Genomic DNA, 15,374 nt, shown 5'->3' on the forward strand with positions numbered 1-15,374 from the left:
TGAATACATTTAAGCATGTTTTGTGGTAAATGCTTGCCTATAAAAATAGTAAAAAAAAATATTTGATTACAATATCCCTATTAACAAAAATATTTTCATTCTTTTAACTTCTGATTCATTCAGCACCTTAACTGCAATAGCTGTCCATCAAAAGAGCAATCAAACTAACATTTCCAAACTAAATTACATGCTTTGCAATGAAAGAGCCTCTCGAGAAAAACTCAGCAGTATTCAAATTGCATGCAAATAGAAGAAAGAAAAATGTTGATTCTGTTTTTCATGAAAAATTTAATGTTAAGTTAAACAGAATTTTCACGTGAATGTACATGTATTTTTTTTATTTTTTATTATGAATTCAAGCAGTCAAGCAGCTCGCAGTTATATTTAAATGTTCTACATATGTGTACCGTGTCTCAAATAAAGGGAAATAATACTATATTTCCTCAGTATGGTTTTTAATGGAAATGGACATAAAAAGAAAATCAGGTTTTCTACATTCCATTCAGCTATGTGTTTTTAGATTTAGATTTTGAATTGTGCATAAAGAGTTTTGTCAGGTAAACATAGCGAGCAGGTAGAAATAGAGGTAGAAGAGTACAGAGGCCTGCCCTTCGTTTGGGCAGCTGTACGTCTCACTCAGCACCAGGAAACACGGGCCTTGGGCCATCAGAGCAGCAATGGAGACAGGTAGCCATCCGTCAGAGCCAGTATGGAGACAGGTGAGAGCCATCTTTCCATAACCCAATGCTGACTTCCCCAAGGACAAAATGACTTGACACAATGCGTCAATCCCCCTCTTTGAAAAGAGGCCAAGAGCTGTAAAGCTGCAGCTGCTAGGCCAAAGGCAGACGAGCAAGAGGCCACGCGTGAAAGCGAGGCGAAGCTACACATACAGGGACGGGGAGAGAGAGAGTATCTGGTGTGGTTAAAAAGGCATTCCCAATCAATTGTCAGCAGCTTTTCGTTGTGACAGTGGCTTATAGCCATGAGTGATAAACAAATAAACTTAGAGGACCGCAACTCGCCACACAAAAAGCCTTGTGCCAAGATGGAAAAAATGGTATCAGAAAAAAAAGGAGAAGAGAAGAAAAAGCAGAAGCAAAGGCGAGTCACAATTTGAAGAGGCCCCGGAAAGACTGGAATGAATCACCATTTAGTACATTCAATCTTTCCATGGCATCAACATAAGGGGTAAAGGATGTTTTCAAATATAAAGTAAAGATAAAAAAGATGATAGAGAAAAAAAAAATTAATACTTTCAGTAGAGGTTACAGTACAAGGTGGAAACAAAAAGCAGAGAAAGGATTAAAATAAGAGGTATTGAAATGATTTTGAATGTGGAAGCGGTGCTGATTGTGGTGATACACACATCTGATGTTTAAACGCAAATAACTTCACGAAGTTTCACTTTATTAACCCTTCTTCCTCTCTCTCTTTTCCTCTCGGTCGGTCGCTCCACAGTCAGTAAACCACCATCTCAGTTCACCTGTTGCCCTGTGCACCATAGGACCCAGGTGTAACCAACTGCTGACACCAAAGGTACAGGAACAGAAAGTTAATGTGCACGTGTACATGAATGATCACACTCTCACAAGACCATGTCTCTGTGTACAGATGAGTATATTTTTCTGCTTATCTACAAAAAAAAAAAAAAAAAAAAAAAGCAACACTGTAACGAACAATAAGCCAATGCACTGCGATTGCAGTATAAACCATTCAATGAGTGTACCCAGCCCCCACAGGAACAGCCGGGAGTCATGTCACTAAGAACACAAAGCACTGACATATTCACCCAATTATGTACTCTGCCGAGTATGACAATGTCTCAGGATGTTAGCAATGTTCTCCAGTGGGGGGAGAAGGGCAGATAGAGTGTGTATGTGTGTTTGTGTCGGAGGACTGAAAGTGAAGCTAAAGCCTCGCTGCTGCATGGCCAGCATTTACTTCAACCCAGTATTCTTAGATATTGTGTTCACGTACAAGTAATTTGCGGCCACAAGTACATTTGAAAGAAAATGTAATAGCGGCTGTAATAAGGAAATATAAATTTTGGCTAGTCGCACATGTCAGGTATCAGTAAAATGTTCACTAATTAAAAAAAATAAATAAATAAATTCTGCCATAATATCCAATCTTGTTCCACTTTAAACTTTTACTGGTTATGTTTAGTCACTGGTAGCCCTTGGTTAAGCTTAGGGAAATATTGTGGTTTGGTTGAAGACCAAAAAGTCCACTGTTACTGGAGACAGAAAGTGCTTACTTACATTTAGCCAAACCCAATATATTTCTCTAACATGTGTGTGCTGCCCAAAACGAACGACAAACAGGAGTCTGAATGTAAACTTCGTTCTCTGGTGTGACATTTGTGTGCATTATGTACACCCGCCTAATACCACGGCTACCTCCTGTACACTCTTTTGCCAAGACCTCTTGCAGCGTTGCTTCAAAAATATGCTGCTAGCGATTGCCCCCACAATGTAATTAGGAGAACAGTTTAGTACATGTAATACATGATGTAAATTCTAGGAGACAGGGTTGCTTACTTCTGTGGAGGCACAACTTCCCAGTAGTCGAGTGCCCCGACTCTCCACCCCACATTATATCAACACCAGACATCATGGTTAAGACAATCCACTGATGATTTCATCACATCACACCCCACCCTTTACTCTTTCTCTTTGCCACAGAATTCTAATCACCCTAATTAAAAGCTTTGTTCATTTAGAAATCTCTGATGACAATTTGTTTCACTCTACCCTACAGCAGTGGTGGCTGTGAAGAGAGGAGAATTAAATTTGATCTTGTGACAGCAATTATTAAATGCTCCCTCCTGGCCTCAATTAAGGCCCGCAGGCTAATGCTAACATAGCTAACCCTCACGCAACCACAAGGTGCCTGCACTTCCTTCTTTTTTTGCTTTTTTTTCTTTCATTTTGTCACCCTTAGTATGTATGTATGTATGTATGTATGTATGTGGGTATATCTGCGACCATCTGTCAACTTGCTGGATATAGAAATGTGTGCTTGCACGTGGGTTGTTATCTGTTTTGCATACTTGATGATGGGAAGAGGTAAATCGAATGATTTCCGTTTTCAGGTTTGTTTGTTGTAACTAAGTCAGCATGTGCAGACGGGCAGATCTATGAGGAAGTTGTGGAATTTACCATTTTTCTTTGTCTCGCTCCATCAGCAAGTTTGGATTCCACAGTGATACTATTGCGTGAAGTGATTATTTTTTAAGTTATGAGCATGACAAGTAGTGCTGATGGAACACTGGTACCTCTCCCTGTTGTTGTGACTCTCCAACAGCATTACATGTCACGGTCGCAGCCTTGCTGAGCTGAAATGAGAGCCACAGCTCTGCTTTGAGTCTATGCACAGTGTGTGGGTAATTTGCAGAGCAGTAGAAGGTTGCACACTTCAACAAGGATGTCCTTCATAGATTCGACCTTCTGTTTTTCCTTTTTTTTTTTTTTTTTTTTTTTTTTTCTTCCTCCGGTCCCTGTGCTCTGCTAGGAAACCAAGTAACCTAGATCATAGAGTGGGGAGAGAGAAAGATTGTGACAGAAAGGGAGAGACAGAGGTAGAAAAAGAGACTGAGCAAAAGCCACAGCAAGACATTACTGGGAAACAGCGTCACATTTGGACACCCCACCGCCAACAGTAACATTTAAAAAGATTTTTTTTAAAAACTCGACCAGGATGATGTCACGTTTGCTTTTTTTCTTTCTTTTTTTTTTTCTGTTACCGCAAGCTGATTGTGCTGATTGTTGGTGAGCATTGTTTCCCTGTTGACGCTGAGCATCATTAAACAGAGATTGTTCCACTGTTAGTGTTTGTTTAAACAAGGCTGGTTTAATGTTTCCAGGCACTGTGTCTTCACCACAGACACACACACACACACACACACACACACACACACACACACACGCACACACACGCGCACACACACGTGCACACACACACACACACACACACACACACACACACACACACACACACACACACACACACACACACGTTCAATGTAAACTTGAGACACAAGTTCTACGCGCTGCATGTATAATTTATGTTACTACCGTGTTTCAAATTTAGGTACCTTCAAATCTAAAGTAGCCGATTCAATCAAAAAGCAGGGTGTATGAAAACCTTTACAGTCTACGTAATGAAAAATTGACATAAATATGAATCTTTTTGAGCACATAGCCTTAACTCTGCTACTTTCATAGTGTGTTACAGTTCCCAGAGGAGAGCATTGGGGTGGGGAGGGGGGGAGGCGAAAGATTGTATGGAGTGTGGAGGGCGTGTGTCAGCATACGGTACCTACAGATCAGCCTCTGTTTAGGGGAGTGGCCCCACCAAGGCTCGAGCCAGGCCAGACCCAGACCAAGCCTCTCATTAGTCATCGGCTGGGTGCCGCGCTCCTTTTTGGAGTGGTTAAGGGGGAACTGGTGAGGGTCTGGCAGTTCCACTGTACTCCACTCCCAGCACCATCACAACCCGACCTCATCAAAGCGAGCGCTCGTAATTTGTCACAGAAAGCAGCCAATTAACATATGTTAAGGGAGGAGGGAGGACGAAAAGAAGGGAGGAGAGGAGGAGAGGGTGAGTGAAAAAAGATAGCGTGTGATTAAAGAGTCTGCACAGCTGCACAACATCAAGACGGCAAAGAGAGGTTTGAAAGAGACCTCAGACTCAGTAATCTGATAAAGCATACTGTTACTTAACCCCCATAAGCAAGAGAGAGAGGGAGAAGGAGAGAGGGGGAGAATGAAATAATAGAGACAAACAAATATTAAATTACTGCTGTGAATCTACAAGCTTTGGCAGTGTGCCTCTGCTCTCAATATGTGGCTACAGTGAAGGCCGCTGCATCACACAGAGATGACACCCCTGCCAAAGCACTACTGCTGTTTGACCACACTCTATTTTTAGCTCAATGTCTCACCATTGTACTTGACGTAGCTCACACTTATGATAAAATCTGCCAGGAACCTCTATTTTTTTTTTTTTTTCAGATTTTTTTTTTTTTTTCTTTCTTCCAAAACGTGAAAGTCTGGTTCACCACAGCATTTTAACGCTCTCTCTCTCTCTCTCTCTCTCTCATGAAACAAAAGGTGTTTTCTTTTTCATTTTTCATTTATTTTTCTGTCAGAAAGTCTCAGACAAGTTGCTTACATTCTGACTTGTTTGTTTGCTTTCAAATTCTTGTTCCTCATGGTTGGATTTTTACATGCTGTGTGTGGTTATTTATGCATGTGTGCATGTCTGTGTGTGACTGTATCACTGTGTGTTTGCGCGAGTGTGTGCATTTATACGTCTGTTATTGTTGATGTTGTTGTTGTAGGAACATCTTGTGAAGTGAGTTGTGTGATATTTTGCCTTGTTGTTGGATACGGTGGCAGGCTGAATGCATTAGCAGTGCACACTGATGCCATTCTGTGTTCTGTCGTCTCTCAGCCACCTATGCCTTGTCTCTCTACAGCGACTGATCACACGGCTTGACAAGCAAGTTTGGGTCTCCGTCTGCCTCGCCATCATTCGCTACGTGGGCTTCAACTTTTTCAGCGAGGAAAATAAGAGGTAGGAAGGAAGCTTTAAACAAATTTGAGCGATTTCAGAATTTACAAGTCAAGTCATAGGGAAATCCCCTGAACAAAAATGCAGTGAACTTGAATACTTCCAAATACATTTACGTGAAAATAAACAATTGCTTTTATTATTTTTGTTTTGTTTTGTTATTTAGACCAAAATCAGAAATTAAAATAGAATGTAAAACCACAAATGGCTGGCAGAGGAGCAGACTGCACTGTATATAAATCATGACTGTTTCTTTTTTTCTTCCTCTTCCTCTCTCTTGCCCTCTTATCCTTGCCATCAAGCATAGGTCGTTATTTATTTATTTTTCCTATTTGGGAAATAAAGGGCTAAAGTGGAGGAGCGGAGGAGTGAGTGAGGAGTGGGGGGGAGGTGGAGGGACGGCGGACAGAGGGGGCAGCGGAGACTTGTGTTTGGTTCGCATGGGCTCGCTGCTTGGTTGAATTTTTCTCCTCTGTTCTCATCTGCTTTGCAAGCTGGTGGTTCAGTGAAGGACCTGGCTGCCTGGAGTCCCCCCACCCCCCCACCCCCCTACCCCTCCACTCAAATCCCTCTGCTGCGAGCACAGCTGCACCGTTCACATAACCTCGCCTGCCCCCCTCCTATCCTAACCCCCCCTGCTAATGATAGCAGAGCACGTCCCCTCCACAAGGCAACAGCTTTTTCCACTTCATGTACATACACACAGACTTGGTGCACACGAACACAAGCGCATTGGACCCATGCACGGACTAGTGGGCACAACAAATCTTTTTTTCCTTCTTTTGGTTTCTTCCCTTCATTTTTTTTCTCATATCATTCAATTTCTTTCCCTTCTCTTCACCCTGAGAAAAATCCCCCATCCTTATGACCCGAGGAAGGCCTGAGAACATACACACACAAACACACACCCACACACACTTAACTGAACCCTTTAACTACAAACTGCCCGTTTTTCTCCCTCTGTACAAGTTGCCACAGCAAGTGACCTGCATCACAGCTGTGTGTGGGAATTTGTACGAGAAGGAGGGTGTGTGTTTGTCGGACCGTTGAGTGTGTGAGTGTACATATGTGCAAATACCTGCGCAAGTGAGTGTTCACACAGCGTATGCTGCGTGTACATTTCTGCATAACTGGCTGTGTTATATATTTACTTTATGCACCTTTATCTGTTGTGTGTGTGTGTGTGTGTGTGTGTGTGTGTGTGTGTGTGTGTGTGTGTGTGTGTGTGTGTGCGCGTCTGTGTAAGCAGTAGAGGGGGAGGTGAGGGCAGCTGTGGGCTTCTGCGGCACCTACTGTGCATTATCCCAAATAAACAACTCATTACACTTGTACTTAACCAAGGGGAGCTGGCGAGCAGTGGAAGCTAATCCCCGCTATCGTTCCCAGCGTTTCTCCTCCGATTAAGCTACAGGGAAGAGGAGCACAAGAAGGTAGGCTGCTCAGTGCAGGAGAAGGAAGAGTGAGAAGGAGGCAAGGAGGAGACTGAAGAAAGAAAATCATTTGAGTTAACTTCCCACAAGTACCTTTCTTACTTTATCTTTTTCTCTCCTTCTCCAGCTACCCTCCTGCCTTCTCTCCGTTCTTCTCCCTGTGGATTTTGCATTGCTCTTCCTTGTTTTCGACCATCTCTCAGAACTGGGTCATCGACAGATTGTGCGGCAGCATTTTGAAGAACATGGGAGGGAAGGGAAAAAAAGCGTGTTCTTGCTACGAGAACAATCCAAGGTTTCTTTAACAAGTAGCCCGCTTATCAAATTAAGCTGTCAAAAGCCCATTAATAACAGGCAGCACAATTCCCTTTACAGAGAAAGGGGGGAAGAAAGCACATTCGCAAAAAAAAAAAAAAAAAAAAGATCGCTCATTGGCTGTGTAAAGAGACAGTCCACCAAGGGCAGTAAAGCTTTTCAAAGATTTCTCCCTCTCTTTTTCTGTCCTGCTTATAATATGATTATGGGGCCCCTTTTATGAGGGGCCAAGATGCAGAGTGTCACTCATTTAGAGGGGGAACAATATCTTCGGCTAGGATGCAGCAGGGATGCCGCTCATGTTTAAAAGAATTACAGATGAAAGAGCATCGCGGTGGTAATGTGGCTTCAAAACCAAACAATTTGATGGTGTAATTGAGGAGTGTGATGCCCAGTGAAAGATAACAGGATTAACGATTTTTGTGGGCGACTAACATTCTTATAATGTTAGTCGCCCACATAACTGAGAAATTAAAAATGAGTTTGACTCTAGATAATCTGAACCTTCCAGAAACAAATAACTGTTAGATGGAGAAGCATACATGCTTATAGTAAGCCAGGTCTTCTCTCAATGCTAACACTTTTTTTTTTTTTTTTTTTTTTTTTTTTTTTTTTTATTGAACTCAACTCCCATTGCCCTCTGAGTCAAATCAGAGCAGAATTTGAGGGAAACAGTGTACAGGAGTGGCGAAAAGACAGAAAGTCTGTTCACATATGCTTTAGACGCAGAAATGAATTATCAAGACATCTCAGCACACAGACAGCAGAGAGGAGAGAACTCCCCTCGATGATCGTACACTCGTAACTAAATGTTGAAAAACACAGTTCTCATTTTGAAGACTATTCTGTTGTGATGCCTTCTAGACACTCCTCTTAAAGCCTTACACTGGTCTCAGTATTTATAGAGAGCTTGTAGTTTTTAATCTGCACTTTACAAAACTTGACAGTGTTCATGAAGGCTTCTAAAGCTAAACTTCAAGTCCTTTTGTGCATTACCCGGGAGACCGATTTTCTCACACCCTCAATCTGAGCCCCATCCTGTTTGCTCGGCCCCCAGGGGGGCTGCTCTGTCGTAGCCCTGAGTGGGCCGGCGGTGGATGGATGTGACGTGGAGGAACTGGGACTCTGCTGGAGGGAGGCTGGAGCCACGACAGGTATCCCCCGCACTTCCTCAGCTATTTATAAAACCATGAGTCCAGCACTGGGCCAAAAATAAGACAGAGGCCATTTTTATCCACAATAATGAAGGCAAAATAAATACTCCCTTACTCACACACTTTAATGCCCGCCAACACACATATATAAGGAACAGAAAAATATCCATGCACACCAACAAAGCGAAAAAGTCTTCACTAGACAATGAAACCATCTATGTCCTCTTATTGAGCATGCTCAAACGTGCACATCCACACACACACATACACAGCAGACAAAAGTCAATATCAAGGCTGAGCTATTTCTGTAGAGAGCACTATTTAGGAAGTGTGGGCTAGGTGCCAGTATTCTCCTCAGTATCGTCTGGCCGTCATTGCATTGGTGCTGTTATACAAACTCACCTCTTTCCTCTCACCCACTCCTCACCCTTTCCACCCAATCCCTTGTTCCATTGTTACTACTCTCTCTCACTCCCTCTCTCACTCTGTGTTTCTCTTATACACACACAAGGTTATTTGTTTTTCCACTGGGTTGAACCACAGTGCCAGGTGAAAGCATCTATTGGCAGGATAAAGAGAGTGGCTGGTGTGAGATCACAAGGCCCCACTCTGCCCAGCAAACCTTGAAGTGAAGCGCCGGGCTGGAGTTTCAAACAAAGTGCCCCCTCATTCATTATACATGAAACTGCACTGAAAATCTCCTTCCGCAACACCATCTCTTCTCTTCTTCTCCACTCTCTCTCTCTCTGCCTCTCCAGGCCTCTATCTTCCTCCCTCTCTTCTCACATCGTCCCTCTCCGTTTTCTCTCGTTTTTTTCCAGACAGAGCATCCATAAAGTATGAATAAAATTAATGACATCACGAGCTGCACTTTGGAAGAGCCACTGTAGGAAAAAGCCATACATCACAGGGCAGAAGGAGCCGGGCTGAAAAAGAAAAAAATTTTAAAAGAAAAAGGAAAGAAAGAAAGAAAAGGGTTGTGTGGTGGGCGTTGCTTTGCTCCTCTCCACCCTCAGGGCACTTAATGTTGCTCTATGTTACTGTATTTTAGTAGGATACACCTTAACTGAAAAGTTTGATCGTAATTTATTTTTCATGTAGCTGATCTTTTTTTTTTTCTTTCAACTTTTCTTTGTCCTGCTTTCCCTTTTATTTTTTTTGGTCAGCTGAGTAAGTGTTCAAAACAGTCCTGTGCTGCACATTATTTTACAGGCTGGTCTTTGGTGTGGGAATGGCACAGATGACAGTGGAAAGGAACAGTGTTGTGGACTTTGGCAGGACACCGCCTGGTTAAGCTGTACGCTCTGCAAAAGAGGGAGAGCACTGAAAATTGATTCTTAAATAATTTTTTTCTCGACTTAGACAGTGTTAACAGCCTTTTCAGCAGCATAGTCCCCTTGGAGTTGAACAGTGAATCTCTCCTGATGTTACAGACGTTGCCCAGATATCTGAGACTGCCGTGAAAAACAAGCATCATATTTAAGACTCTAACATTCTTCCTTAAAGTGGAAAAAAAAGAGACAGATATATCAATCGCGCTGCCTATTATTGGAAATTTAGCATTACATTGTTTCATTACACAAAAGCCTGTGTAATTCCAGTCCTTATTCCTCCTGAATTCTGTGTGAACACAAGATCTGCTAAAAATACCCGATAGCAATGTGAAGCTCAGCAGCAGCGTGGATGGGGAGCAGTGGTGGCGCAGATTGTGGCAGCGGAGTGAGCAGGGGTTTCAGATGGATGTGAGCTTGTGTGAGGCCAAGGCACAGAGCTACCTCTGTGCGTCTCACTGGACTCGGTTGCAGAATGACTCGGCTATGTTGCAGTTGTGACAAAGATAAATTACGGCGACTGGAAAACATTTCTACGTTGGTTTTTTTTTCTCACTCTGTCCCCTCCTTCTCCACACCTCTTTTCTTTTTTGTTGGCATTGGGTGTATTCCAAACGTGTCCCACACCAAAGGGAGATAGTGAGTTTCCCCTCACCATTTACAGGTCAGGTATGGTGTTTTATCGTGGAACATGCCCTCTGTCACTGCCTTTAGGAACATGGACAGCAAACACTTCTTCCTAAAACTAATCCCTAAAACTCACTAAAATAGACCCCCAGTAAATTTTGGGTGTTCCACATCTTACAGAGCAGCTATTACTGATTTAGTGTATGTGTTACAAATTAGGCCGACTGCATTCTGTCTGTTTTACTAATACTGAGAAATAAACTTAAAAATCTCTCAGGAAGGTAACTAAAGTGTCTAGTGGGGAAGTTAATGAAGTAATTTATAAACATGTTAACTATTAATTAGCTCCCATTTTTAACATTTAAGTCTTGATGTTGAGGCATTCAGCCTGATCTGAACCATCCAATGTTTCGACAAAGAAATCCAGCCTCTGTTCTTCTCTAAATGTTTCTCTTTGTCTTATCATAAGAAGTCCTCTGCTGCCTGCACTCCTCCAGCCTTCTCGCCTCCCTGTACTCTCTCCCTGTCCAAATATTTCAGAGAGCAGGCCTCAACTATGGTGAGGTGTTATGGGTGTCTCTTTAGGTGGGCTGCAGCTGACGATATGATTGTGTGGTCAGCACTGCTGAGCACAGACCACCCAGCAGGCAGCTGCTGTAATAATGACCAACAGGCCAAGCAGAAAACAGGAAACAGGATGAAGAAGGCAGGACATCCTGTTCATCTAGATCAGTGTGTTAAGCATGACATCACGAAAGCATCACGCTTTCAAGAAGAATACCTGAACAGGGGTCAATAATTTGTGGCTCTGCTCTTAACTAACCTCAGCTCAAACAGATTTCTGTCTACATTTTCTCTCTGTGTGTGTCTTTCTCTGTTTTCATGTGCATCTGTCTTCTCAGTTTGCCTTTTCAGCCCTCACACTGACACTGTTTTCCAGACTGCTCCATCATCCCAGACATCAAATCCTACCATCTTCAGTGTGAGAATAAAGGAGAAAAAGAAAAACACGCATTTTCATTTGAATATACACCAGCAACAACCTCACAAAACTCAGACAAAAAAAAAACAAACACAAAAGCACAAACAATCTGACGCACAAATACAGAGACAAGACACAAACTTGAAAACGCACCCGCATGCACACACACCTCCCAGACACACAGCACATACTGACAGACAAACACACAAAGAAACGGCAAACACAAAGCACAGCACAGCCAGAAGTCTACTTTATGCAGAAATATTCTAAAGTGTGTTTTACAATACAATTAAACATCAAAGGCTGATATATTCCTCTGTGATCTTTAACACCCCAGTGAACAAACCCCATACACCCCCATCCACTTACAGCGTACAGAGAAAGTTGCTGAACGTCACTGCTAATTACTAGATAGAGACAGAAGAATACTTTGCATCATTATGCAAAAACCAGGACACATTCAAGTATATGCATTAAATCCACCATAAACCATTCAAGGACTCTGTTATTTACTTTGGATTAGTATTATTTCTTTAAGTTTTATGAGTAATTGCTGCTCTTATGAAGATATACAGACAGTCCTCCTAAGGCAAACGATACGTTTGGATAAACATTTCTAACATGCACAACAGTTAGGATGCTGAAAGTGAGATCTGTTCAAAATGAGTAAATAAACACATGGTGAGGTTAAGCCCTCCACTTTTCGTAAGTACTATAAAATGTATAAAAAAAAAAAAAGGTGACTATGGCCCCTCTTTAGCAAACCAGAGAACACCTGCTTTGTGCAATAAACAACACAACAAGCACTGGAGTTATTATAACATTTAAGTATTTTCATCTGTTTATAAACAGACAAATAAATAAAAATGTTCCTTTGGCTTAATATTTCGACATCATTTGTTTCAGATAAACTGACTAAAAGTACAGTTTCTCTTTATTCTATATCATATACCGCTAAACCGAAATATATTGCATTATGTACAGGATATACAGCGATGTCTCTCAGCGGAAAAATATATTTCACTTATATTCTCCTTATATGCGAGGCCTTAAATATATGAGGTAAATATAATTTGTCTACAATTAGCTCTTATATTACCTTCTCGTTTGAGCCAAAGGGCATGAAGTCCAATTACAGTTCTTCAATATCTACCTCCAGATCTTGCCAACCTGCAATCTGCAAATGAATGTTTTACTGATGTTTAACTGAGCAAACTCTGCAAACTCCTTCCAAAATATTTGAAACCATTAGTGAAAAAAAACTTTAAAGCATAGCAAAAGGGGCTATTAAACTATTTGCTTAAACATAAATACATTGAATGATTCCATTAAGGATAATGTTTTCATAGATCTGGTTTTCCATAAGGAGGGAATTTTGAAATGTGCCTTTGGTACAGTATTAAATGGCAGCACAGTGGTATAGTTTAACCCTGATTTTTTTTCAAAAGATGTAAGCTTGATGGGACACATTTTACAGCACTCAGAGGTTAACTCTTTCTTTCTGGTTATGCTTAACTCTGCCTCACAGTAAAACTAATTTATGGGCATTATATTACACATTTATGACCATTATATGAGACATTTATGATTAAAGATATTAGAAACAGTCTGTCCAATGCTGATTTTGTCTGAGAGCTTTGAAAACACATGGCAAAACCCTGCATGGCATTCAATGTGTTCCTTCCCCTCTCTTAACTAAAGCTTTGCTGAGCCCCTGGTGTACAGCAAAGTGCCCTGACAATCTCAATGCCCTGGCCAATCACAGGGACACGTGACCTTCTAATCCCTCTCTGTGAGAAGGCTAAGAGTTTGTTGTCACTGTTGGTTTTGTGAATCAGCGCCCAAAATCCCAAATGATTTGTCAAGAGGGAGAGGTCTTAAGAGAATAACAGAAACAAAAGCAGCGCAGGCCAGATAGTGTGGGTGTTGATGCGTGCATGTGTGTGTGTGTGTGTGTGTGTGTGTGTGTGTGTGTGTGTGTGTGTGTGTGTGTGCGCAACAGAATGACAGAGGACATAGACAGAACATACTTTTGCCAATGCATTTGTGTGTGTGTCTGTGCACAACTGCATACATGCATGTGTGCGTGTGCGTGTGTGTGTGTGTGTGTGTGTGTGTGTGTGTGTGTGTGTGTGTGTGTTGTAAAGGATCTCTGAGATTACAGAGCTTGGCTGACAGAGTCCTCTGTGTGTAATCGTGGGTCCACATGCGAGTGCTCACCTTCCTCTGAGCGGATTAACCTATCGCTAAATCCCAAGAGAGCAACAGGCCAGACAGGCCACACAGAACAACTTCATTGACGATGGTCAGAAGAGGGAAGGCCATGTGTAAAATCTGTTTATAGACTAAAACACTTAGATTTGTTTTCATGAATATACAATTAACAGAAAAGGATTATAAAACGTTTGGAAAGAATGTACAGGACACTAACATTTCTCTTAAAATGTAAAAAATGTTTGTAAAACGTTGCTTATACTTTAAATCAGAAGCATCTTTTTTGTTCAAATGGAACTAACTGTGAAAAGCAATCAAGATGTAAATGACTCGATGTATGCAGTGCACTTTACACAGAGACACAAATTAAGGTTGATATGTTGTGATAGACAGCCACACTTTACTACTTAAAAATAATACTTTTCCTGAGAAGCTAGAAAATAGCTCAGCCACATCTCTGTATTTAAAATGTAATAGCTCTTATCAATCTGAAAATGTTCTGTGACTATTGTATTAATTTTATTGATTTTGAGAAATGGCAGCTGTCTCTACATTTATAACCTGTTTCTTTTAAACTTTTAAAATGTAATTTATTTCAGTGATAAGACTGTTGTTTATCTAATTAACAAATTCACAAGAAAACGAGTATAAAGACACACTTTTATGCTTATATTAATGAACATGAGTTAAATGCCAACAGCCTAGTCAATTTAATAATCGTTCTAAATTAAAATGAGGTGTGCTGTTATAATTTTAAATTTTAGAACCATCCTCAGCTCGTCTGTAAATCATCGGTGGGCCTCATATCTGCACACTTTAAGTACAAAATAAATAATCCAATTTTAATTCTGAAGCTGCAACCTGTGAAAGTTGCCACACGTTAATTATGGTGTCAATATTAATCCTCTCACTGCAACAGGTTAAATTAAGCAACATGAGACTGAACTAAATATATCCCACTCACTGTAGTGTAATAACGTCAATCTCAGTCACAAAGTCACAGAGAAGAAATTGTCATTCAGCCTGAACTCGCCAAAACTTCTCTAAAACACTGATTTACAGTTCTGTTCACTGTCTCTGCTCTGCTTGAGTTAACACTAAAATAAGTCAAACAAATTGTGTTCTTCTGTATTGTGGTTTAAAAAGGATGAATATAACATTTGCTCTTTTTGAATTTAATTATGAAAGCTGCCTGTATACTGGTTTAATATATATCAGCACGAGTTCATTTTGATTAGTGCACCGCAGTGTAGTTCATTTGAATTACTCGTAAAAAACAACAACTATATATCCACAAAGTAATGCCATTTTATGTGCAGTTGGTTTCCAAAAGTCTGTTGTTTTAATGAAGCAAATGATCTGAAATCATGAAACTTTTGAACTACTGCCTTTTTTAAATATTTATTTTCATTGTCTTTAAATGGGTTTGAAAGTTTCTTATCAGATTATTTGGTAAAATTGTATATCAGGTAGGCTAAAGACTACATTTGACAAAACTAGAGTAACTTTTCATATGCCATCCCAAAGCGCGAAGGGGACATAACGAATTATGTTAAGGGGGGCATTCAGTTTCTGTGGCTTTGGGACTGTGCGCCTGCATGTGGACATGAGAAAGCTGCACAAGGTCGACACAGCACAGAAACACTGCCTAAAACACGAGACAGAACTTGACTCTTCTAATTGACCGTAAACAGCTATTTGATGTCACTCTGTAATTATATTACATAGTTGTCACCGGCAT

At 41.0% G+C, this 15,374-nt stretch overlaps 1 protein-coding gene across 10 annotated transcripts in view; it reads right to left on the reverse strand.

Annotated features, from left to right (window-relative positions):
- The window catches only part of mef2cb (myocyte enhancer factor 2cb), a 70,479-nt gene that overhangs the window by 44,699 nt on the left and 10,406 nt on the right, over positions 1-15,374 (reverse strand). Inside the window, exon 1 of one of the 10 annotated variants that reach the window (XM_069178012.1) lies at positions 3,281-6,133. The exons of 8 other annotated variants lie outside the window; for them this stretch is intronic. The gene's annotated coding sequence lies outside the window, so the exon portion shown is untranslated. Of the gene's footprint in view, positions 1-3,280; positions 6,138-15,374 lie in introns of those variants that run through there. One more of the 10 variants, XM_069178020.1, reaches the window with a different exon arrangement.

This window comes from Embiotoca jacksoni, unplaced genomic scaffold (genome assembly GCF_022577435.1).
Source record: "Embiotoca jacksoni isolate LCO1_2020_lvr unplaced genomic scaffold, fEmbJac1.0.p SCAF_8, whole genome shotgun sequence".
Taxonomy (NCBI): Eukaryota; Metazoa; Chordata; class Actinopteri; family Embiotocidae; genus Embiotoca; species Embiotoca jacksoni.